This window comes from Mustelus asterias (genome assembly GCF_964213995.1).
Source record: "Mustelus asterias chromosome 26 unlocalized genomic scaffold, sMusAst1.hap1.1 SUPER_26_unloc_3, whole genome shotgun sequence".
NCBI classification, from domain to species: domain Eukaryota; kingdom Metazoa; phylum Chordata; class Chondrichthyes; order Carcharhiniformes; family Triakidae; genus Mustelus; species Mustelus asterias.
In genome coordinates this window covers 338,064-361,921 of record NW_027590098.1, presented here as the reverse complement: position 1 = coordinate 361,921, position 23,858 = coordinate 338,064, and positions in this window count along the sequence as shown.

Genomic DNA, 23,858 nt, shown 5'->3' with positions numbered 1-23,858 from the left:
CTGGATCAGAATCTGAGAACAAAAGACTGCAATGTTTCAATACTGGGCCAGAATCGGAGAATATTAGACTGTGATGTTCCAATACTGGTTCAGAGTTTGGGAACAATGGAAAGGGATTTTCCAATAATGGATGCGAATCTGAGAACAATACACTGTAATGTTCCAATAATGGATGACAATGTGGGAACAATGGACGGGGATGCTCGAGTAATTGATCAAATTATGAGAACAATAGACTGCAATATTCCAATACTTGATTATAATCTGGGAACAATAGACAGGGATGTTACAATACTGGATCAGAGTCTGAGAACAATAGACTGTAATGTGCCAACACTGGATCATCATCTGAGAACAACAGACTGTCATGTTCCAATAATGGATCAGAATCTGAGAACAATAGACTCGAACGTTCCAATAATGGATCAGATTCTGCGATCAATCGACTGCAATGTTTCAAAACTGGATCAGAATCTGAGAACAAGAGACGGCAATGTTCCAATGCTGGATCGGAATGTGGGAACAATGGACTTGGCTGTTCCTATAATGGATCAGTGTCTGAGAACAATAGACTGTAATGTTCCAATAATGGATCCAAACCTGAGATCAATAGACTGCAAAGTTTCAATACTGGATCGGAATCTGAGAAAAAGAGACTGCAATGTTCCAATACTGGATCAGAATGTGGGAACAATGGTCCGGGTTGTTCCGACAATGGATCAGAATCTGAGAACAATCGACTGCAATGTTCCAAAAAGGATCATAATCTGAGGACAATAGACTGCAATGTTAGAATAATTGAACAGATTCCGAAAACAATCGACTGCAGTGTTCCAACACTGGATCAGAATTTGAGAACAATAGACTGTAATGTTCCAATAAAGGATCAGAATTTGAGAACAACACTGTAATGTTCCAAACATTGATCAGAATCTGAACAATAGACTGCAATGTTAGAATAATTGAACAGATTCCGAAAACAATCGACTGCAGTGTTCCAACACTGGATCAGAATTTGAGAACAATAGACTGTAATGTTCCAATAAAGGATCAGAATTTGAGAACAACACTGTAATGTTCCAAACATTGATCAGAATCTGAACAATAGACTGCAATGTTCCAATACTGGATAATATTCTGAGAACAATACACTGTAATGTTACAAAACTGGTTCAGAATATGAGAACAACACACTGTAATGTTCCATTACTGAATCAGATACTGAGAACAGTGGACCGGGATATTACAATGATGGATCAGAATCTGAGATCAATAGACAGTCAGGTTCCAATACTGGAGCAGAATCTGAGAACACGAGACCGCAATGTTAGAATAATTGAACAGAATCTGAGAACAATAAACTGTAATGTTCCAATAATGGATCAGAATCTGAGATCAATAGACTGCAAAGTTTCAAGACTGCATCAGAATCTGAGAAAAAGAGACTGGTAAGTTCGAATACTGGATCAGAATATGGGAAAAATGGTCTGGGTTGTTCCAAGACTGGATTAGAATCTGAGACAAATAGACTGCAATGTTCCAATACTGGATCAGAATCTGAGAACAATGGACTTTAATGTTCCAATAAAGGATCAGAATTTGAGAACAAGAGACTGCAGTGTTCCAATCATTGATCAGATTCTGAACAATAGACTGCAATGTCCCAATACTGGAGAACAATGGACCGGGATATTAGAATGATGGATCAGAATCTGAGATCAATAGGCCGTAATGTTCCAATACTGGATCAGAATCTGAGTACAATGGACCGGGATATTAGAATGATGGATGGGAATCTGAGATCAATAGGCCGTAATGTTCCAATACTGGATCAGAGTCTGAGAACAATAGACGGCAATGTTTGAATACTGGATCGGACTCTGAGAACAATGGGCTGTAATGTTCCAATCATTTATCAGAATCTGAGAATAGTAGACTTCAATGTTCCAATACTGGATCAGAATGTGAGAACAGTGGACCGGGATATTACAATGATGGATCAGAATCTGAGATCAATAGACAGTCATGTTCCAATACTGTAGCTGAATCTGAGAACAATAGACTGCACTGTTCTAATCGTTGATCAGAATCTGAGATCAACAGACAGTCATGTTCCAATACTGGATCAGAATCTGAGAACAATGGACCGGAATGTTCCAATACTGAGTCAGATTCTGTGAACAATAGACTGCAATGTTCCAATACTGGGCCAGAAACGGAGAATATTAGACTGTAATGTTCCAATACTGGTCCAAAGTCTGGGAACAATGGAAAGGGATTATCCGATAATGGATGAGAATCTGAGAACAACATACTGTAGTCTTCCAATAATGGATGACAATGTGCGAACAATGGACCGCGATGCTCTAATAATGGATCAGATTATGAGAAAAATAGACTGCAATTTTCCAATAATGGATCAGAATCCGAGAACAATAGTCCATCATGTTCCAATAATGAATGGCAATGTCGGAAAAATGGACCGGGATGTTCTAATAAAGGATCAGATTCTGAGAACAATCAACTGCAATGTTCCAATAATGGATCAGAATCTGAGAAGGATAGACTGCAATGTTCCAGCACTGGATCAGAATCTGAAACCAATGGACTGCAATGTTCCAATAATGGATCAGAATCTGAGAACAAGTGACTGGAATGTTCGAATACTGGATCAGCTTCTGAGATCAATAGACTTCAAAGTTCCAATAATGGATCAGAATATGAGAACAAGAGAGGGCAATGTTCCCATACTGGATTGGAATGTGGGAACAATTGACCTGGATTTTACAATACTGGACCAGAATCAGAGAAAAATGGACTGCATACAACCATAGAACCATAGAAAATTACAGCTCAGAAACAGGGCTTTTGGCCCTTCTTGTCTGGGCCGAACCATTTTATGCCTAGTCCCACTGACCTGCACTTGGACCATATCCCTCCACACCCCTCTCATCCATGAACCCGTCCAAGTTTTTCTTAAATGTTAAAAGTTTACCACTTTATCCGGCAGCTCATTCCACACTCCCACCACTCTCTGCGTGAAGAAGCCCCCCCCCCTAATATTCCCTTTAAACTTTTCTCCTTTCACCCTTAACCCATGCCCTCTGGTTTTTTTCTCCCCTCGCCTCAGCGGAAAAAGCCTGCTTGCATTCACTCTATCGAGACCCAGCAAAATCTAATACACCTCTATCAAATCTCCCCTCAATCTTCTACGCTCCAGGGAATAAAGTCTCAACCTATTCAATCTCTCTCTGTAACTCAGCTTCTCAAGTCCCGGCAACATCCTTGTGAACCTTCTCTGCACTCTTTCAATCTTATTTACATCCTTCCTGTAACTAGGTGACCAAAACTGTACACAATACTCCAAATTCGGCCTCACCAATGCCTTATATAACCTTACCATAACACTCTAACTTTTATAGTCGATACTCCGATTTATAAAGGCCAATGTACCAAAGGCACTCTTTACGACCCTATCCACCTGTGACGTCACTTTTAGGGAATTCTGTACCTGTATTCCCAGATCCATCTGTTCAACTGCACTCTTCAGAGTCCTACCATTTACCCTGTACGTTCTTCTTTGGTTTGTCCTTCCAAAGTGCAATATCTCACACTTGTCTGCGTTAAATTCCATTTGCCCTTTTTCAGCCCATTTTTCTAGTTGGTCCAAATCCCTCTGCAAGCTTTGAAAACCTTCCTCACTGTCCACTACACCTCCAATCTTTGTATCATCAGCAAACTTGCTGATCCAATTCATCACATTATCATCCAGATCATTGATATAGATGACAAACAACAATGGACCCAACACCGATCCCTGCGGCACACCACTAGTCACAGGCCTCCACTCAGAGAAGCAATCCTCCACAACAACTCTCTGGCTTCTTCCATTGAGCCAGTGTCTGATCCAATTTACTACCTCCCCATGTATACCTCGCGACTGAACCTTCCTAACTAACCTCCCATGAGGGACCTTGTCAAAGGCCTTGCTGAAATCGAGGTAGACAACATCCACAGCCTTCCCTTCATCCACTTTCCTGGTAACCTCCTCGAAAAACTCTAATAGATTGGTCAAACATGACCTACCACGCACAAAGCCATGTTAACTTTCCCTTATAAGTCCCTGTCTATTCAAATATTTGTAGATCCTATCCCTTATCACACCTTCCAATAACTTGCCCACTACTGACGTCAAACTTACTGGCCGATAATTTCCCGGATTTCTTTTGGAACCGTTTTTAAACAACGGAACAACATGAGCCACCCTCCAATCATCCGGCACCTCCCCCGTGAATACTGACATTTTAAATATGTCTGCCAGGGCCCCTGCAAGTTCAACACGAGCTTCCCTCAAGGTCCGTGGGAATACCCTGTCCGGTCCTGGGGATTTATCCACTCTGATTTGCCTCAAGACAGCGAGCACCTCCTCCCCTTTAATCTGTAAAGGTTCCATGGCCTCCCTACCTGTTTGCCCTATTTCCGTAGACTCCATGCCCGTTTCCTCAGTAAATACAGATGCAAAAAAAACATTTAGTATCTCCCCCATCTCTTTTGGTTCCATACACAGTCTACCACTCTGGTCTTCAAGAGGACCAATTTTATCCCTCACTATACTTTTGCTCCTAACATACCTATAGAAGCTCTTTGGATTTTCCTTCACTCTGTCTGCCAAAGCAACCTCATGTCTTCTTTTCGCCCTCCTGATTTCCCTCTTAAGTAGCTTCTTGCACTTTTTATACTCCTCGAGCATCTGATGTGTTCCTTGCTGCCTGTACATTTCATACAACTCTCTCTTCCTCTTAATCAGTGTTACAGTCTCCCTCGAGAACCAAGGTTCCTTATTCCTATTTACTTTGCCTTTAATCCTGACAGGAACATACAAACTCTGCACTCTCAAAATTACTCCTTTGAAGGCCTCCCACTTTCCATTTACATCCTTACCAGAGAACAGCCTGTGCCAATCCACACTTCCCAGATCGCTTCTCATTTCATCAAATTTGGCCTTTTTCCAGTTCAGAACTTCAACCCGAGGACCAGATCTATCCTTATCCACGATCAGGTTGAAACTAATGGCATTATGATCACTGGATCCAAAGTGTTCCCTCACACTCACATCCATCACCTGCCCTAACTCATTTCCCAATAGGAGATCCAATATCGCATCCTCTCTAGTTGGCACCTCTCTATACTGATGTAGAAAATTTTCCTGAACACATTTTACAAACTGTACCCCGTCTAAACCTTTAACAGTATGCGAGTCCCAATCTATATGTGGAAAATTAAAATCCCCTACTATCACAACTTTGTGTTTCTTGCAGTTGTCAGCTATCTCTCCGCTGATTTGCTCCTCCAATTCTCGCTGACTATTGGGTGGTCTATAATACAAGTCCATTAATGTGGTCATACCTTTCCTGTTTCTCAGCTCCGCCCATAGGGCCTCTGTAGACAACATCCCTAATCTATCCTACCTGAGTACCGCTGTAACATTTTCCCTGACCAACAATGCCACCCCCCCCCCACCTTTTATTCCTCTGCCTCTATCCCGCCTGAAACATTGGAACCCTGGAACATTGAGCTGCCAGTCCTGCCCCTCCTGTAGCCAAGTTTCACTAATGGCTATAATGTCACATTTCCACGTGTCTATCCACGCCTTCAGCTCATCCGCCTTCCCCACAATACTCCTGGCATTGAAATAGACAAACCTCAAAAAATTATTTCCACCACACTCTACCCTTCCATTTGTGATTTGCAATGTTCCAATACTTGATCAGAATCTGAGAACAAGAGACGGCAATGTTCCAATACTGGATTGGAATGTGGGAACAATGGACCGGGGTTTTACAAGACTGGACAGAATCAGAGAACAATGGACTGCAATGTGCCAAGACTTGACCAGAAACTGGCAACAATAGACTGCAATATTCCAATACTGGATCAGAAACTAAGAACAATCGACTGTAATGTTCCATTATGGATCAGAATCTGGGAAAAATAGATTGCAATGGTCCAATACTGGATCAGATTCTGAGAACAATACACTGTAATGTTGAAATACTGGATTAGAATCTGAGAACAATACTCTGTAATGTTCCATTATGGATCAGAATCTGGGAAAAATACACTGTAATGTTGAAATACTGGATTAGAATCTGAGAACAATACTCTGTAATGTTCCATTATGGGTCAGAATCTGGGAACAATAGTCTGCCATGTTCCAAAAGCGGATCAGAATCTGAAAACTGTAGGCTGTAATATTCCAATACTGGATTAGAATCTGAGAACAAAGGACCAGGATATTACAATGATAGATCAGAATCTGAGATCAATAGACTGCAATGTTCAAATAATGGATCGGACTCTGAGAACGATAGACTGTAATGTGCCAATACTGGATCAGAATCTGAGAACAATAGACTGCAATGTTCCAATACTGGATCAGAATCTAAGAACAATACAGTGTAATGTTCCATTATGGATCAGTATCTGGGAACAATAGGCTGCCATGTTCCAAACGCGGATCAGAATCTGAAAACTATAGGCTGTAATATTCCAATACTGGATTAGAATCTGGGAACAATAAACTGGGATTTTACAATACTGGCTCAGAATCTGAGAAAAATAGACTGCAATGTTGGAATACTGGGTCAAACCCTGAGACCAATAGACTGCAATGTTCCAATAAAGGATCAAAATCTGTGAACAACAGGCTGCAGTGTTAGAATAATTGAACAGAATCTGAAAACAATAGACTGTAATGTTCCAATACTGGATCAGAAGCTGAGAACAACGGACCGGGATATTACAATGATGGATCAGAATCTGAGATGAATAGACTGTAATGTTCAAATAAAGGATCAGAATCTGAGAACAATACACTGCAGTGCTCGAATAATGGATCGTACTCTGAGAACAATAGACTGTAATGTTCCAATGCTGGTTCAGAGTCTGAGAAAAATAGGCAGCAATTTTCCAATAATGGATCAGAATCTATGAACAATTGATTGTAATGTTCCAATACTCGATCCGAATCTAAGAACAATACACGGCAATTTTCGAATAATGGATTGGACTCTGAGAACAATAGGCTGTACTGTTCCAATACTGGTTCAGAATCTGAGAAAAATAGCCAGCAATTTTCCAATAATCGATTAGAATCTGAGAACAAACACTGCTATGTTCTAATACAGGATCAGAATTTGAGAACAAGAGACTGCAATGTTTCAGAACTGGATCAGAATCTGAGAACAACAGACGGCAAGGATCCAATACTGGATCAGAATCTGAGAACAATAGACTGCAATGTTGGAATAATTGCACAGAATCTGAGAATAGTAGACTGCAATGTTCCAATAATGGACCAGAATGAGGGAACAATGGTCCGGGCTGTTCCTATAATGGATCAGAATCTGAGAAAAATAGACTGCAATGTTCCAATACTGGATCAGAATCTGAGAACAATACACTGTAATGTTCCATTATGGATCAGAATCTGGGAACAATAGATTGCAATGGTCCAATACTGGATCGGCATCTGAGAACAATTGACTGTAATTTTCCAATACTGGTTCAGAATCTGAGATAAATAGACTGTCATGTTCCAATAATGGATCAGAAGCTGGAAACAATGGCCCGGGATGTTCCAATAATGGATAAGATTCTAAGAACAATAAACGGTAATGTTCCAATAAAGGGTCAGAATTTGAGAACAGCAGACTCTGATGTTCCCATCGTTGATCAGAATCTGAACAATAGGCCGTAATGTTCCAATACTGGATCAGAATCTGAGAACAATGGACCGGGATATAGAACCATAGAACCATAGAAAATTACAGCTCAGAAACAGGCCTTTTGGCCCTTCTTGTCTGTGCCGAACCATTTTATGCCTAGTCCCACTGACCTGCACTTGGACCATATCCCAACAGACCCCTCTCATCCATGAACCCGTCCAAGTTTTTCTTAAATGTTAAAAGTGATCACTTTTACCACTTTACCATTTTCCACTTTATCTGGCAGCTCATTGCACACTCCCACCACTCTCTGCGTGAAGAAGCCCCCCCTAATATTCCCTTTAAACTTTTCTCCTTTCACCCTTAACCCATGCCCTCTGGTTTTTTTCTCCCCGAGCCTCAGCGGAAAAAGCCTGCTTGCATTCACTCTATCTATACCCATCAAAATCTTATACACCACTATCAAATCTCCCCTCAATCTTCTACGCTCCAGGGAATAAAGTCCCAACCTATTCAATCTCTCTCTGTAACTCAGCTTCTCAAGTCCCGGCAACATCCTTCTGAACCTTCTCTGCACTCTTTCAATCTTATTTACATCCTTCCTGTAACTAGGTGACCAAATATTACAATGATGGTTCAGAATCTGAGATCAATAGGCTCTCTTGTTCCAGTACTGGATCAGAATCTGAGAAGAATGGACCGGGATATTACAATGATGGATCAGAATCTGAGATCAATAGGCCGGAATGTTCCAATACTGGAGCAGAATCTGAGAACAGTGGACTATAATGTCCCAATACTGGATCAGAGTCTGGGAACAATAGACTGCAATGTTCGAATACTGGATCGGACTTTGGGAACAATACGCTGTAATGTTCCAATACTGGTTCAGACTCTGAGAAAAAAACAGACTGCAAATTTCCAATAATGGATCAGGATCTGTGAACAATAGTTTGTAATGTTCCAATACTGGATCAGAATCTGAGAACAATACACTGGAAAGTTCGAATACTGGATCGGACTCTGAGAACAATAGGCTGTAATGTTCCAATCATTGATCAGAATCTGAGAATAGTAGACTTCAATGTTCCAATATTGGATCAGAATCTGAGTACAGTGGACCGGGATATTACAATGATGGATCAGAATCTGAGATCAATAGGCCGTAATGTTCCAATACTGGAGCAGAATCTGAGAACAATAGACTCCAATGTTCCAACCGTTGATCAGAATCTGACCAATAGACAGTAATGTTCCAATACTGGATCAGAATCTGAGAACAATAGACTGCAATGTTCCAATACTGGGCCAGAATCGGAGAATATTAGACTGTAATGTTCCAATACTGGTTCAGTGTCTGGGAACAATGGAAAGGGATTTTCCAATAATGGATGAGAAACTGAGAACAATATACCGTAGTGTTCCATGAATGGATGACAATGTGGGAACAATGGACCGGGATGCTCTAATAATGGATCAGAATCTGAGAAAAATAGACTATCATGTTCCAATAATGGATGGCAATGTCGGAAAAATGGACCGGGATGTTCTAATAAAGGATCAGATTCTGAGAACAATCGACTGCAATGTTTCAATAATGGATCAGATTCGGAGGGCAAGAGACTGTAAAGTCACAGACCTCCAGCCCGAAAAAGACTCTTCGACTGCAACCCTCTGTCTCCTGTGGCCAAGATGTGGAGATGCTGGCGTTGGACTGGGGTAAAAACAGTAAGAAGTTTAACAACACCAGGTTAAAGTCCAACAGGTTTATTTGGTAGCGAAGGCCACAAACGCTTTCGGAGCCCTCACCTGAGGAAGGGGCTTGGAGCTCCGAAAGCTTGTGTGGCTTTTCCTGCCAAATAAACTGTTGGACTTTAACCTGGTGTTGTTAAACTTCTTACTGTGGCCAAGCCAGTTCTCTACCCATGTAGCCACCTCTCCTTGTATCCCATGAGCCTTAACCTTCTTAACCAACCTGCCATGAGGGACTTTGTCAAATGCCTTACTGACATCCATAGAGACGACATCCGCAGCCCTTCCTTCGTCAATTGTTTTTGTCACTTCCTCAAAAAACTCCACCAATTTTGTAAGGCACGACCTCCCTCTTACATATACTGGATCAGAATCTGAGAACAATAGACAGTAATGTTCCAATACTGGATCAGAATCTGAGAACGATAGACAGTAATTTTCCAATACTGGATCATAGTCTGGGAACAATATCAATGGATGTTCCATTAATGGATCAGAATCTGAGAGCAATACACTGCAATGTTCCATTATGTATCAGAATTTGGGAACAATAGACTGTAATTTTCCAATACTGGTTCAGAATCTGAGACAAATACACTGCAATTTTCCAGAAATGGATCAGAATCAGAACAATAGAATGGAATGTTCCAATAATGGATCAGAATTTGGAAACAATGGACCGGGATGTTCCAATAATGGATATGATTCTAAGAACCATAGACTGCAATGTTCCAATACTGGTTCAGAACCTGAGAACAGTAGACTGCAATGTTCCAATAACTGATCAGAATCTGAGAACTATAGGCTGCCAAGATTCAATACTGGATCAGAATCTGAGAACAATAGACTGTACTGCTCCCATAAAGGATCAGAATTTGAGAACAATAGACTGTAATGTTCCAATACTGGATCAGAATCAGAGAACAATGGACGGGGATATTACAATGGTGAATCAGAATCTGAGATCTTTAGAATGTAATGTTCCAATAGTGGATCAGAATCTGAGAACAAGAGAGTGTAATGTTCCAATGCTGGATCAGAGTCAGGAAACAATGGACCGGGATGTTCCAATACTGCAGCAGAATCTGAGAACAATACACTGTAATGTTCCAATACGGGATCAGAGTCAGGACACAATGGGCCGGGATGTTCCAATACTGCAGCAGAATCTGAGAACAATAGACTGCAATGTTCCAATACTGGGTCAGGATCTGGGAATAATAGAACGGGATGTTACAATACTGGATCAGAATCTGACAACAATAAACTGTAATGTTAGAACAGAAGAACATAAGAAATAGGAGCAGGAGTAGGCCATCTAGCCCCACAAGCCTGCTCCGCCATTCAATAAAATCATGGCTGATCTGATAGTGGGTTGAGTTCCACTTACCCGCCCGCTCCCCATAACCCTAAGTTCCCTTAATGGTTAAGAATCTATCTATCTATCTGTGACTTAAGCACATTTAACGAGGTAGCCACGACTGCTTCATTGGGCAGAGAATTCCAAAGATTCACTCCGCTCTGGGAGAAGAAGTTCCTCCTCAACTCTGTTCTAAATTGCCTCCCCCATATTTTGAGGCTATGCCCCCTAGTTCTTGTTTCCATTGGAAGTGGAAATAACGTCGCTTCTTCTACCCTGTCTAGCCCCTGCATTATCTTATATGTATCTAAAAGATCTCCCCTCAAGCTTCTAAACTCCAATGAGTACAGGCCCAGTCTACTCAAACTCTCCTCATAAGCTGACCCCCTCATCTCCGGAATCGACCTGGTGAACCTTCTCTGTTCCCCCTCCAAAGCTAATATATCCTTTCTTAAATAAGGGGACCAAAACTGCACACAGTACTCTAAGTGCGGCCTCTCCAGTACCCTGTACAGTTGCAGCATGACCTCCCTGCTTTTATACTCCATCCCTCTCACGATAAAGGCCAACATTCCATTTGCTTTCTTGATCACCTGCTGCACCTGCAAACTGAGTTTTTGTGATTCATGCACAAGGACCCCCAGGTCCCTCTGCACAGCAGCATGTTGTAATTTTTCACCGTTTAAATAAGAGTCCATTTTACTATTATTCCTTTCAAACTGGATAACCTCACACTTACCAACGTTATACTCCATCTGCCAGATCCTTGCCCATTGACTTAGCTGATCCAAATCTCTCTGCAGACTCTCTGTGTCCTCCACGCAATTTGCTTTCCCACTCATCTTTGTGTCATCCGCAAACTTTGTTACCCTACACTCGCTCCCCTCCTCCAGATTGTCTCTGCCGATCCGAACATTGCCTTTTTAAGTAATCGAAGCTGGTCTGTGCTTTCTGTTGGTTCCTCGACTCACTTCCGCCTTCAACCTTTTGTGAGGCACCTTATCGAATGCCTTCTGGAAATCTATTTACACAACATCCACCGGTTCCCCTCTGTCAACTGCACTCGTCGTATCCTCAAAAAATTCCAGTAAATTATTCAAACATGGCTTTCCCTTCAAGAATCCATGCTGCGTCTGCTTGATTGAATCATTATTTTCCAGGTGACCTGTTATTTCTTCCTTAATGATAGATTCCAGCATTTTCCCAACTACGGATGTTAAGCTAACCGGCCTGTAGTTACCTGCCTTTTGTCTACTTCCTATTTTAAACAGTGGCGTTACATTCGCTGTTTTCCAATCAGCAGGCACCTCCCCAGAGTCCAGTGAAGTTTGATAAATTACAACTAATGAATTTGCTATTACTTCTGCCGTTTCTTTTAGTACCCTGGGATGCATTCCATCCGGACCAGGGGACTTGTCTCCCTTTAGTCACATTAGCCTACCCAGCACTACCTCTTTAGTAAGAGTGATCGTTTTAAGGTCCTCACCCCCGACAGTCCCGGGTAAGGGCAGAAGTTGTTTTTTGTAGTTTAGTTGGGGCATCATGATTGGCATAGGTTTGGAGGGCCGAAGGGCCTGTTCCTGTGCTGTACTTTCCCTTGTTCTTTGTTGATTATTGATTATCTTGGATGACACCCTCAGGATATAGTCTCCTTTACTGACAACTTTGCTTTCATTATCATTTAAATGGTCTCACGAATGGACCCTGAGGAAGGGTCACACAGACGTGAAACATTGGCTCTATTCTCTCTCCACAGATACTGTCAGACCTGCTGAGATCTCCCAGCATTTTCTGTTTTTATATTCATTTATTGACTCCATTTGCTTTCATTCCCACGCAGCGTTCTCCTGTTCAGTTGACATGTAAATGTTGAAATGTTCAGCAAACTGCTGGTTAATTCCTTGAATATTAAGGCAAGTCCCCGAAAAATACATCATTCCTCAATCGATCTCGCGTCAGCTCCCCCATCCTTTACGTCTCTCCTATACATTGCAACAACCATTTCTTCATCCTCGCCAAGAGTATCGTCACCTTGGCTCATTCCTCTGCCAGGTCACAAGCTCCGCATGAAGCCAAGAGCCAGAGAACCAGTTGGGAGCAGCACACTTGTTTATAAAGCGAGAATTCATAATAAAGGAGACACTGAGTTTGAGAATTTACCATAATGTGGATGGTCCAGAGCATCATCCTTCTGTTTGGATTGCTGGATACAGTCATGGGGGAGTAGGGAATTCGAGGGCCGAAGGGCCTGTTCCGGTGCTGTACTTTCCTTTGTTCTTTGTATGTATGGGTGACATGGTGGCACAATGGTTAACACTGCTGCCTCACAGCGCCAGAGACCCGGGTTTGATCCCCGGTTTGGGTCACTGCCTGTGCGGAGTCTGCACGTTCTCCCCGTGTCTGCATGGGTTTCCTCCGGGTGCTCCGGTTTCCTCCCACGGATCAGAAGACGTGCTGTTTAGTTGCATTGATCATGCTAAATCCTCCCTCAGTGTACCCGAACAGGCGCCGGAGTGTGGCAACTAGGGGATTTTCACAGTAACTTCATTGCACTGTTAATGTGAGCCTACTTGTTACATGAATAAATAAGCTTTAGAAACTTGACCAGCGCTGTGTGAAAAGCAGAGAATGCCTGTCTTACACCATTGTATCAGTCACATTCTCAAAGGGGCCACACATTCAAAAGGAAATCCAAGCACCTCATGCTAAACAGTAACTTGTGGGCAGGAAATGCAGCCTTGGCACAGTCACCATCTCGTACCAGGACTACATTTATAATGAAATGAAATATGAGCTTTACTAAAAATTGTACATCTTTTACTGAAAACGAAACAGTCCAGTGACTAAGCTGGGGCATCAGACTCTGCTGCACAGATTGGCAACAGGGCTTCCCTCAGCACCCCTCGTGCTGATGTTGCTGTTATTGCTTTCATCAGACGGCATGGAACAAGTAACATCTGACTCGATAATTCATGGAAGCCGAAAGTACAGAACACAACTGCATTCTTTGTCAGAAAGGCACCTGGATTGAACTTTGCACCATCGGGTTAAAGCTACCTCACAGCGCCAGGGATCCTGGTCTGAATCTGACCTCGGGTCATTGTCTGTATGGAGACCGCACATTCTCCCCGTGTCTGCATGGGTTTCCTACGGGTGCTCCACTTTCCTCCCACAGTCCAAAGATGTGCAGGTTGGGTGCATTGGCTGTGCTAGAAATTGCCCGTTATTGTCAGGGGGACTATCAGGGTGGATGCGTGGGGTTACGGAAATAGGGCCTGGGTGGGTTTGTGGTCAGTACAGACTCATCATAAATTGTATCATAGAAACCCAACAGTGCGAAAGAGGCCATTCGGCCCATCGAGTCTGCACCAACAACAATCCCACCCAGGCCCTATCCCCATAACCCCACATAATTACCCCACCAACACCTCGAACCGACACATTCCGGGACACGAAGGGGAAATTTAGCCTATAATTCACCCCACTGACAGCCTGAATAAATTGCAATTATATTGTATCTTTAATGTAATGAAACAGACCGTAATGAAAAACATGAAACTTATTTCTGAACTGAATTTCTCATCACAATGAAACACTATTTTCATTGAAAATTGGGGATGAAGTGGAAATGATCGAGAGCTTCAGGTTTCTAGGTGTCCAGATCACCAACAACCTGCCCTGATCCCCCCACACCGATGCAAAGTTAAGAAAACCCACCGGTGCCTCTACTTTCTCAGGAGGCTAACGAAATTGACATGTCAGCTAAGACTCTCACCAACTTTTACAGATGCACCATAGAAAGCATTATTTCTGGTTGTATCACAGCTTGGTCTGGCTTCTGCTCTGTCCAAGGCTGCAAGAAACTATAAAGGGTTGTGAACGAAGCCTCGTCCATCACTCAAACCAGCCTCCCACCCATTGACTCTGTCTACACTTCCCACTGCCTCGGGAAAAGCAGCCGGCATAATCAAGGACCCCACACATCCCGGACATTCTCGCTTCCTCCTTCTTTCATCGGGAAAAAGATACAAAAGTCTGGTGTCACGTACCAACCGACTCAAGAACAGCTTCTTCCCTGCTGCCGTCAGACTTTTGAATGAACCTACCTTATATTCAGGTAGCCGCATAGAACACATAATATGTAATATATATATAATATAATACTTTATTATAATGTTAAGTTGATTCTTCTCTACACCCGAGCCATGACTGTAACACTACATTCTGCACTCTCTCCTTTCCTTCTCTATGAATTGTATGCTTTGTCCGTGTAGCGCGCAAGAAACAATGTTTTTCACTTTATACTAACACATGTGACAATAATAAATCAAATCAAATCCAATCATTGCTCCTTCTCAGCGCCAGCATTGCAGTGTGTTGTTTGTTTTCTCACCTGTAATTGATTACTCTAATAGGTTGCTCTGCCGAGTCTCAGGAGTGTTTCTGCTGTTTATTAAAGAGAAGACATTCAGTGTGAGACCTCAGTAAATGGCCATGGTTTATGCCATAGGCAGACACCATCGCTTCTCTCAGAAAGCACACTGATCCACTATCGGTCAAGCTGGAGCCAGTTACTATCCTATTCTCGCTGCCATTGGAGTTCCTGGTCGGTGATTGCAACCGATTAAAATATATTTATTCGTGTCACAAGCGGGCTTACATTAACACTACAATGAAGTTACTGTGAAAATCCCCGAGTCACCACACTCCGGTTCCTGTTCGGGAACACTGAGGGAAAATTTAGCATGGCCAATGCACCTAACCAACACGTCTTTCAGACTGTGGGAGGAAACCAGAGGAAACCCACGCAGACATGGGGAGAACATGCAGACTCCACACAGGCAGTGACACAAGCCGGGAACCGAACCCGGGTCCCTCGCTCTGTGAGGCAGCAGTGCTAACCACTCCATCACCGGTAGACCCTAAATAGATTGGACATAACGTCTGCTATGAGGAAGCTTCCTCCCACCACCTCCGAACTTTGGAGAGAGTGAAGTTGCTTCCCCGCAGCAGAATACCTGGGCTGGTGGAACGGCAGTGGTTCCCTCCTGACCAGAGGGACGGCTCACGGGACCACAGACCCGACCAGCGTCTATAGCTGCTGAGGTGTGATGAGGGGTTGCCAGCGATTCCTCGTTGCTGGAATATTATTGTTCAACTTTGTCAATCGGGGTATAAATTACAGAAACGTAGAGGTCATGATGGAGTTGTACAGAGCGTTGGTTTGGCCACAGCTGGAGCACTGTGTGCAGTTCTGGTCGACACATTATAGGAAGGATGTGATTGCACTGGAGGTGGTGCAGAGGAGATTCACCAGGATACTGCCTGGGATGGAACATTTAAGCTATGAAGAGAGGTTGGATAGGTTTGGTTTGTTTTCTCTGGAGCAGAGAAGACTGAGGGGTGACCTGATCGAGGTGTACAAGATTATGAAGGACATGGACAGGGTGGAGAGAGAGCAGCTGTTCCCCTGAGCTAAAGGGTCAGTTACGAGGAGGCAAAATGTAAAAATGAGGTGTGGGGGATTTAGGTGGTATATTATGGACAGTCTTATTAAAATTCCAGTTGGTGAGAATAGTCTTAAAAGCACTTTCATAGATAGAACATAGAACAGTACAGCACAGAACAGGCCCTTCGGCCCACAATGTTGTGCCGAGCTTTATCTGAAACCAAGATCATAGAATCATAGAATCCCTACAGTGCAGAAGGAGGTTATTTGGCCCATCGAGTCCGCACTGACCACATTCCCACCCAGGCCCTATCCCCATAACCCCACATATTTACCCTGCTACCCCCCTGCTAATTTCTTGTCAATTATCTCTTACAGATGTTGATCGATCAAATTCCAGAAATAATACTCAAGGCAAAACTGCTATCACAATATTCAAGGCAAACCACATGAATTCTGACACTCTTCCACTGCACTGTGGAAAGCCAAAATATTCAGAAACAGGGGTGTATTTTGAAACATAAATCTTTCTTGGTTTCTGGATGGACTCTTCAAGTTTTACAACTTCACTCAGCAGAGTGCTAGTCACAGAATATCTCGTCACACGGCCTATATCGAGTCACAGAGCAATACAGCATGGAAACAGGTCCTTCGGCCCAAACAGTCCATGCTGACCATGGTGCCATCCCAGTTGGTCCCAATTGCCCGCGTTCGGTCCTTATCCCTCTAATCCTTCCCCTCTATCCAAATGCTTTTTAAATGTTGCTATTGAACTTGCCTCAACCACTTTCTCTGGCAGCTCATTCCATACACACACCACCCTCCGTTTGAAGAAGTTGCCCCTCAGTTCCCTTTGAAATCTTTCCCCTCTCACCTCTATATATAATCATATAACTCAGCTCAGTGACTTTCCTTACATATCCTCCTTCCCTCCCATCCCCCATTTCATTGTCTCTCGCACCTCTTTCAACTCCACTGTTCCAAGATATTAAGATAGTCCACGTTCGATCAGGAATGGCTGCCTCCCACTTCGGGTAAAACAAAATGTACTAAGGTCCCCTCATTACTGATGAAACCTTTCCAAGTGATAAGAATCTTTATCTATGATTCTATGAAAATCCCACAGAGTATCTGGAATATTGTGTCCAGTTTTGGTCTCTTTATTTGAGGAAGGATGTTGCTGCATTGGAGGCAGTTCAGAGGAGGTTCACCAGATTGATTCTGGGGGTGAGAGGATTGACGTATGAGGAGAGATTAATCACTTTGGGCTTGTACTCACTGGAGTTCAGAGGGATGAGAGGGGATCTGATGGAGGTATATAAAATTTTAAAAGGAATTGATAAAGTAACTGTAGACCAAATGTTTCCTCTTATGGGGCAATCTCGAACAAGAGGTCACAGGGTACAGGTTGAGAGGCGATAGATTTAAAACTGAGATGAGGAGGAACTACTTCTCGCAGAGCGTGGTGAGTTTGTGGAACTCGCTGCCCCAGAGCGCGGGGGAGTCTGAATCATTGAATGGTTTCAGGAAGGAGATGGATATATTTCTAATAAAAAAAGGATGAGGGGGATATGGGGAACAGGTGGGGAGGTGGATTTGAGACCAGGGAGAGATCAGCCATGATCTGATTGAATGACGGATCAGGCTCGAAGGGCTGAATTTGCCGACTTCTGCTCTTAATTCCTATGTTCCTATGTTATCGAGTCATTGAGGTTTACAGCATGGAAACAGGCCCTTCGGCCCAACATGTCCGTGCCGCCCAGTTTTTACCTTTAAGCTCGTCCCAATTGCCCACATTTGGCCCATGTCTCTCTATACCCATCGTACCCATGGAACTGACTAAACGCTTTTTAAAATACTAAATTGTACCCCCCTCTCCTACTGCCTCTGGCAGCTTGTTCCAGACATTCACCACACTCTATGTGAAAGAATGCCCCCTCTGCACCCTTCTGAATCTTTATTTTGAGGATTCTGTATTCTGCATCTGTTTTCACAGTGGAACATGTCATTTCCATAGCAGGAATAGAGGATAACCAATGGACTTACTCATAAGAGCAAGGAGCTCTCAATATCTGGAGTGGAAGTATAAGTATAAGTCGAGGGATTTAAACCATATAACATCGCCAAAACTTAAAGCCGACTTTAGTGCTCTGAAATAGATAACTGCTGATAGAGTAAATGTGCTGTTTTTATTAGTGTCACAAGTAGGCTTACATTAACACTGCAATGTAGTTACTGTGAAAATCCCCTAGTCCCCACACTCCAGTGCCTGTTTGGGTACACAGAGGGAGAATTTAACATGGCCAATGCACCTAACCAGCACGTCTTTCAGACTGTGGGAGAAAACGGGGGCACCCGGAGGAAACCCATGCAGACACGGAGAGAACATGCAGACTCCGCACAGACAGTGATCCAAGCCAGGAATCGAACCCGGGTCCCTGGCACTGTGAGGCAGCAGTGCTAACCACTGTACCACCGTGCTGCCCATTTCAGTACACCACTCAAAGAACAAAGAACAGTACAGCACAGGAACAGGCCCTTCGGCCCTCCAAGCCTGCGCCGATCATAATGCCTGCCTAAATTAAAACCGTATGCACTTACAGAATCCGTATCCTTCCATTCCCATTCTATTCATGTATTCATCGAGATGCCCCTTAAATGCCGCTCTCGTACCTGCTCCCACCACCTCCTCGGGCAGCGCGTTCCAGCCATTCACCACCCTCTGTGTAAAAAACTTGCCTCACAGATCTCCTCTGATCTTTTCCCCACGCACCTTTAACCTATGTCCCCTAGTACTTGACGTTTCTACCCTAGGAAAGAGCCTCTGACTATCCACTCTGTCTATGCCACTCTTGGACAAGTTGTGGAGACAATATTTACAAATCACTGCAGCCTGTAGGGATATTGAACTCACATCATTGGTAGTATACTGAATCACACCCTTGTCATGTAGGCAAGTGAGTTAACCGCCCTACACGATGGGGCCAGTTGATGTCATAGATTTGGATTACAACAATCCCATAGCATGCAGCACAAAGAGTCGAGGTGTCCGATTGTGGCTCAGGTTGTCAGCCTGGATTGGATAGATAATTCGTCAGCAGGCACGGAACAGTGAGTCGGGATACTGAAGCACATTCAGGCTGGTTGGCTGTAACTTATGAAATATTGCAAAAATTTGTATTGGGGATGTAGCTGTTTATGTTTTTTTATTATTTGTTCGTGGTACATGGGCGTCGCTGGCTGGGCCAACATTTATTGCCCATCCCTACTTGCTCGAGGGCAGTTGAGAGTCCACCACATTGCTGCGGCTCTGGAGTCACATGTGAGCCAGACCGGGTCCGCACGGCAGATTTCCTTCCCTGAAGGACATTCGTGAACCAGATGGGCTTTTCCGACAGTCGACAATGGTTTCATGGGCATCAGTAGATTCTTAATTCCAGATATTTTTTATTGCATTCCAATTCCATCGCCTGTCGTGGCGGGATTCGAACCCGGGTCCCTGGAACATTAGCTGAGTTTCTGGATTAATAGTCTGGCGATAATACCACTGGGCCAATATATGTCAACAAAATAACTGAAGATGCTGGGAGTAAGCTACCAGATTTCCAATATGATTCTAAACTAATTGTGAATTAAAGCTATGAGGAGGATTCAAAGGGGCTGCACAGAGATAGAGACAAAATAACAGAATGGGGAACAAGTTGGCAGATGGAGGAATAAATTAAATTATTTAATTTTGTGATGATTTGTTTTGATTTGATTTTATTCTTGTCACATGCATTAGTATACAGTGAAAGGTATTGTTTCTTGCACGCTATACAGACAATGCATATTGCACAGTGGTGAGCAGCACAATGGCATGGTGGTTAGCACTGCTGCATCACAGCTCCAGAGAACTGGGTTTGATTCCCGGCTTGGGCCACTGTCTGTGTGGAGTTTTCACATTCTCCCCGTGTCTGCGTGGGTTTCCTCCGGATCTGGTTTCCTCCCAAAATCCAAAGGTGTGCGGGTTAGGTGCATTGGCAATGATAAATTGCCCCTTAGTGTCCTGGGATATGTAGGTTAGAGGGATTAGCAGGGTAAATATTTGGGACTATGGGGATAGGACCCGGGTGGGATTGTTGTCAATGCAGACTCGATGGGCCGAATGGCCTCTTTCTTCACTGTCGGGTTTCTATGATTCCAGGGAAAGGAGAGGGTGCTGAATGTTACAGTCATATCTAGGATGGAGAGAAAGGTCAACTTAATGCGGGGTAGGTCCATTCAAAAGTCTGATGGCAGCAAGGAAGAGGCTGTTCTTGAGTTGGTTGGTACATGACCTCAGACGGAGGTCACCTGATGGAAGAAGGTGGGAGGGAGAATGCCCGGCGTGTGTGGGGTCCTTGATTATGCCGGCTGCTTTTCCGAGGCAGCGGGAAGTGTAGACAGAGTCACAGAGTCAATGGATGGGAGGTGTGGATAGAGATGCGCAAAGAGACATATTTAGAATGTACATCTCTGTGAATGGAAAAGTACTGAAGGACCACAATCGATATGTCGATATATTATCCTGTGAATAGGGAGTCACTGAAATTCTGTATCTCGAGTGTAGATGTTTTCCTGTAGGTGGAGAGGCTGTTAGGGTGCAGGGCACTAATCAAGAAAGGTTGTCTTTAATAAAAATGTTAGTTTAAAAGTTTATTTATTAGTGTCACAAGTGGGCTTACATTAACATTGCAATGAAATTCCTGTGACATCTTAGCGTTCAACTGAACTCAACCGTCCAACCTGCTTTGAGCTCAGCTCAAGTCATGCCATGGAATGTAAAGCTGTATAAACTCGATCCGCTTGAAGCCAATGCAAAAACAGAACTGAACCACTGGATTCCATTCAACCCAAAATAATGCAACATTTAACAAGGCAAAACCATCCTGTGGTCACTGGGATTTACTGGATGGTTTCAGAATGAGAAATGAGAAGGGAGCCTGACGGACAAAGCATCGTCATGAATAACTCCCGTGCTATGTTTTTTTAGCTCCCATGTTTCACAGAATGGCGATGTTTAAAATGAGAAGGAATGTCTTTTTTTATTCCGCACGACATTATAAATAAGAGATTTTTCGGCCAGATTCCCCCGTTAAAACAGCAATGTCATGATGCTAATTTGCTGTCAGCTCAATGATGTGATGCACAGTGCAATGTTTCAGGAATGAATCTTCTGTTTTCTGTTGAGGAACTAGTATACCTTACAATGAGGCTGCTTGAAATATTCAAATCCTGAAATAAAATGCATTTTCCACGACGGTTTGGCTCATTGTTCTTCAAAGACTTTTACAAAAAGAAGTTTCAACAAATGCCGGAGGTCGAATGTCTCCTTAAGATTTTAAAAATGTTGACAGTTTACAATCGCACTCTGGTCTTCATTTCTCAGAAGGTGATGCTGCTCTAGTTGCTTCATGTGATATTCAGCTGCAATGAAGCTCGCAGGAAGTGAGTTGATGTCCTCTACAATGATATCTTCGGTGTTACTGCTTATGCAACGACTGGATTGATGTGACATCAAGTGCTGAAGCAGATTCTAAGCGGAAACAACAACCACGCCCCGAAAGACCAGCCAGGAAAGAACGTGTTTGTCTGGGGAGGAAAACAGAAATAATGTTTCAAATTCACTCCTGTGTTAAACATCAAATCACAGAATCCCTGGTGTGCAGAAGGAGGCTATTCGGCCCATCAACTCTGCACCGACCACAATCCCACCCAGGCCCTATTCCCATAACCCCACATATCCCTGCTAATTCTCCTGACACTAGGGTCAATTTAGCATGGCCAATCAACCTAACCCACACATCTTTGGACTGTGGGAGGAAACCGGAGCACCCGGAGGAAACCCACGCAGACACAGGGAGAATGTGCAAACTCCACACAGTCAGTGACGCGAGACCAGAATTAAAACCGGGTCCCTGGTGCTGTGAAGCAGCAGTGCTAACCACTGTGCCACCGTGGCGCCCCAGATAGTCCACATCTTTTCCCGAAGGTATGGGACTCCAAAAGTAGAGGACATAGCTTTAAGGTGAGAGGGGAGAGATGCAAAAAGGCCCAGAGGGACAATTTTGTCACACAGAGGGCGGTGAATGTCTGGAAGAAGCTGCCAGAGGCAGTAGCAGAGGCGGATACAATTTTGTCTTTTAAGAAGCATTTAGACAGTTACATGGGTAAGATGGGTATAGAGGGATATGGGCCAAATGCAGGTAATTGGGAGTAGCTAAGTGGTTAAAAAAAGGTGGCATGGACCAGTTGGGCTGAAGGGCCTGTTTCCATGCTGTAAACCTCTCTGACTCTATGACATGGGGGACAACAGTCAGACTCCGCACAGACAGTAACCAAAGCCGGGAAGCGAACCCTGGTCTCTGACGCTGTGAGGGAGCAGCACTAACCACTGTGTCACCTAGTCTCAGACTATCTGATCTTATTATTGTTGGGTAAACAAATATAGAGAGAGAGAATTAATGATATGAATTAAAAGAGTTTCCACAGCTGGAATCGTGGTCTGTGTGGATGAGCAATCCAAATTAAGATGATTTGCAGAGATACAATTTAAAAGTCACTTTGTTATATGACTGCATCATATAACCACGGTTTTGCAAATTATGAGTCTGTGTGAATTATGGAAAAAGCTATTCGATTTCCCATTCATCTAGTTTTCTTGTCGAATTACCTTTCTTTTTACTGAGTTACCTTTTAGATCAACACTAAATCTCAGATCCCGGCAACAAGAAGGTCATTTATTCTTGTTTTCTTTTGAATATTAATGTCTCAAACGGATAAGTAGCGACCGTTTGGTAAATAAGACAACTGCAAATGACTTGCTGGGACTGAAAGGGCTTCACAAAATTGATGTGAGCTTAATTTTCAGCTTATCTGGATTTGATTTGACTTATTATTGTCACATTTATTAATATATAATGAAAAGTATTGTTTCTTGCGCGCGAAACAGACAAAACATAGAGAAGGAAAGGAGAGAGTGCAGAATGTAGTGTCACAGTCATAGCTCGGGTGCAGAGAAAGATCAACTAAATGTCAGGTAAGTCAATTCAAAAGTCTGACGGCAGCAGAGAAGAAGCTGTTCTTTCGTCGATTGGTACGTGACCTCAGATTTTTGTACCTTTTTCCCGAAGAAAGAAGGTGGAAGAGAGAATGTCCCGGGTACGTGGGGTCCTTAATAATGCTGGATGCGTTGCCGAGACAGCGGGAAGTATAGACAGAGTCAATGGATGCAAGGCTGGTTTGCGTGATGGATTGGGCTACATTCAAAACCTTTTGTAGTTCCTTACAGTCTTGGGCAGAGCAGGAGACATACCAAGCTGTGACCCAACCAGAAAGAATGCATCTGTAAAAGTTACTGAGATTCGTTGCTGACATGCCAAATTTCCTCAGTCTTCTGAGAAAGTAAGAGGCGTTGGTGGGCTTTCTGAACTATAGTGTCGGCATGTGGGGATCAGGACAGGTTGTTGGTGTTCTAGACACTAAAAACTTGAAGTTCTCGACCCTTTCTTCTTCGTCCCCATTGATGTAGACAGGGGCATGTTCTCCT